This window comes from Nanorana parkeri, unplaced genomic scaffold (genome assembly GCF_000935625.1).
Source record: "Nanorana parkeri isolate BGI_ZX_2015 unplaced genomic scaffold, ASM93562v1 scaffold335, whole genome shotgun sequence".
Lineage (NCBI taxonomy): Eukaryota > Metazoa > Chordata > Amphibia > Anura > Dicroglossidae > Nanorana > Nanorana parkeri.
Genome location: NW_017306603.1, coordinates 346,535 through 350,381, shown reverse-complemented (window position 1 = coordinate 350,381; position 3,847 = coordinate 346,535). Strand labels below are relative to the sequence as shown.

The 3,847-nt window shown below is 41.0% G+C and overlaps 1 protein-coding gene across 1 annotated transcript in view; it reads left to right on the top strand.

The window, feature by feature from the left end:
* The window catches only part of NIN (ninein), a 107,663-nt gene that overhangs the window by 22,061 nt on the left and 81,755 nt on the right, over nucleotides 1-3,847 (top strand). The window lies entirely within an intron of this gene.

Genomic DNA, 3,847 nt, shown 5'->3' with positions numbered 1-3,847 from the left:
TTTAATTTTTTTGTTTTTTTAAGCAGTGCAATGCCATATGTTAATGTGCACTGCAAGTCATATGCACCGAATGCATCTTGCCATAGTTTTTGTGGTGTAATTGAAAATGAATGGCAAGGCACTATTGCCGAATGTGCCGTAATGTATAGATGTGCATGGGCCGTTAATGAAAGGACATTGGTCTTCAAAATTTGCTATGGCATGTAAGATGGCAACAATTTACAATGTGCATTGAGGCTCTATTCACACCTATGCATATACATTTAAGGAGTGCAATCATGCACTTGCATCACAATGCGTGGCATGTGACCCTATGCTACAGCGAACCAAAAAGCATGGATGTGCATTGCAGTCCAGAAGTAGTGCAAGTGTTTATTTCTGATATATTGTGTATATGTGTGTGTGTATTATATATATATATATATATCATATGTGTTATATTTTTTTATTGACCGTTGTGTGAATGTCTCGCAGAGGGAGCCCCTGTGTTCATTTCCTCAAATCATAGGATTGTCATTTCCCTAGCTAACTCGCTTTTAAATTTAACCGCCAGTCTTCGTCTACGATTCTGGCATGATGCAGAACAGTTAAACACATTAGATACCATATACATTCCAAGAGAGATAAAGCTTCTGTCAGATTTGATTAGCGTCTATGCTAGGAAGGATGTGGCTCAATTCGGACCGAAGTATTGAGGTTGATTTGGAGGGGGAGGGGAGCTGTAAGCAGAACCTTCTTTCTTTCTTTCTTTTTTTTTTTTTGTCAGGAAGTGGAGGAAATGGGAAGGAAAGTATTCACTAATGTTGCATGCAGACTAGTAATCACCTTCTGGTTTCTCATTTATTCTTGTAAACCTATGAGCAAAGCAGCAACCATCTTGCTGATCTCACAGGCGATGCTCTGCATCTATATACGTGTCAGGCCTCTCTTAAAGCTGCAGTGCCTAGAAAACCTGTGCACCGCTGTGTTACCCGCCCCCCACCCACCCGCTTGTCTGTGTCCTCATTGTGTTATCTTCGGGACGAATGCATATTCATGAGATGTCATGACAAATGCTGTTGCTACACTTACTGAGGGGTGACATGTCTGGAAACAAAGAGGCAACATTGACATCTAAATTGCTGGATAGGCTGAGCATTTTGTATCCTGTAACTTCGTTTTGGAGGGGGGAAAAAAAAGTGATCTGTAACTCTGACATGAGAAGAGTCCCTCTGTTCTATATTTTTTTTCCTCAGTCGTGTCCTTTGCATGACGAATTCTTCATCCAATGTACGTCATCTGTGTTGGGACTACAGATCCCAGCATAAGCTGCCAAGCTGTGGCCATTCCTGTTATCTGTACTGCAAAGTCTCTGGGTTTATCCCCAAATTCAGAAGATCAGCTCCTCCAACCCTTGTGTTCAGATACTTCTTTTAATTTTAAATCTATGGCTTTTTTTTTTTGGTATGTTACTAGAGAATAATTTTTAATCCTATGTAGGGTGAAAGTCTTAACAAAACAAATCTGTGTGTATGAATGTGTATATATACACTGCCTGGCCAAAAAAAGTCACACTCTCTAATATTTCATTGGGTCACCTTTTAGCTGTGATTACGGCACGCATTCGCCATGGCATCATTTCCATAAGCTTATGTAACGTCACAACATTTATTTCCGTCCAGGTCTTGTAGTGATGATGGGAGAGTCTGACCACTGTGTAAAGTCTTCTCCAGCACACCCCCAAAGAGTCTCAATGGGGTTAAGGTCTGAACTCTCGGGTGGCCAATCCATGTGTGAAAATGATACCTCATGTTCCCTGAATGCCCAATGTGCCATGAGGGAAATGGAAAAAAAAATCCATTGTTGTAAAATCCTGGTCATTTCAGTGTATTCAGATAGGCAGCTGACCTCATTGTTTGGGGACATAATGTTGCTGAACATAGACCTGACCAACTGAAGCAGCCCCAGATCATAGTACTTATCGAATGGAAGTCTTTAAAGTATGTGCTTAGCTGAATCCAGGTGGGGACTGTTTTTTGTTTTTTTGGCCAGGCTGCGTGTGTATATGCAAAAGCTATTGTGTATGTGTATATATTTTAGGAAGTCACAAATGTAAAAACTAGTGGATCTGTTCAGTAAAAGACCCACTTCAGCCAATTGGAATCCATCCTCTTAGTCTTGGCTCTGTTCAAGTGGGCACCAGTTGGGTTATTGACCAAGGCTCTTGCCTGTGTTAAAGGGAATGAATAGCATTAGCAATTTTAAAAAGGGATCCGGCTGATAAAAATAATCTTAATGTGTTTGGCTCCTGAATATTTGTCCACCCCGGCATTAGTCTGTCCAATCCAGGAGCCAGCTCCTCAACCACTAAAGGAAACCTCCAAAGTTGGCTGTCATTTTTAGGGAACATTTGGCTATCTGGCTCCTGGGATACGTCCAGGCTTTTTCTTTTTTTAAAACCTTGTTGAGATGTAAAATTTGTAATTATAAATGTGGATGGGGCAGCCATATTTGCCCAAGGTCAGCATGGTAAGCACCAAGGTTCCAAATGTGGCCTTTGTGCTGTATGTTGGGCACCGGGGATATAAAGGAAACTCTCTAACCAAGAATGAGGGAAGTTAGAAGAAAGATGCAGGGTTCTGGATCGCTTAAAGTAGTAGGTGTTCAGTCAGGTCTTGGGCAGTATGGAGGGAAGGAGTCTCCCTTGGGTAGCTCTCCCGGGAGTATTGGCTGAAAATCAACTCTTTGTTCAAGCAAGGACTGGATGCTGAAAAGGAGGAAAGAGCCAAAAGCAGAACATATGAACTCCAGATTTTATTTTATTTAAAATTTTGTATCATTTAAAAATCCAACGTGTTTTGGGGTTTCAAAGGGCCCCCATTCATCAGGGCCTGTTACTGTTGCACAAAATGAATACTGGACTGATGTAATTGGAAGACTCCTGAACTCCGAAATGCGTTTGCTCTTTTTATGATCGGAGTCTGACTGAAATTTTATAGTAGTTCTTGCACACCCAAAAATGAGGCAGCTAGAAAATAAATTTTTATAAATTTTAAGGATGTCTATATGTAAGCATTTTGATGAGTGCCTCATATAATTCCCCCCCTTTGCTTTACCCATTTATAGCCAGTTATATTAAATTTTACAGGGTCATCTTATAAGAGAATGGCCCAGCCGTATCTATATTGCTCACTTTCAGATGACTGAAATGTCTGTCATGTCGGGTTCCCCTGATTGTTCTAAAACGACAACACGCCTTTGCTCAGATGCACCTGTCAGCTATCGATTTCTATGATAAGAGGGAAAATTCAGTCTGCCGGCATACAGCTGATCTGTCAGGCGGCTGCTGGAATAGATGATGGATGCATTAGTGAATACATTGGAGGTGTGTTAGTCTTTTAATTTGTACCTGTCACCTTGTCACACAGTCGAGGGCGCTGTTTTCTGATGTCAAATAAATATTCAGCATACCGATTTTCGTTTGGAGCTTGAAATGGCTTGAAACTATAAAAGTTTTTGGTTGTGTATTCTTTTTTATTTTATTATTTTATTATTTTTATTATTATTTCCAGGCAATCTGTTAAATACACGGATGGCCTACAGTACATCCCAATGGATTATCATTTCTAACCATCCAGTCCTGAGATTAATACAGCTCTGCCACACCACACAGGGCTGTGTGGCAGAGGGAAGAAGTCTTAATGTTTTTGTGCTGCGGTTAAGTAACGCTTACAGGTGTTGTCATTCTCCCATGCTGCAACTAGACAGTGAAAGGAGAAGCAGCCGACTGATTAGCTCAACTACCTGTAACTCTGCTCTCTCCTCCCATCAGCCTGTTTCTTGTAAGCTTATGAGCACTGCAGCGCAA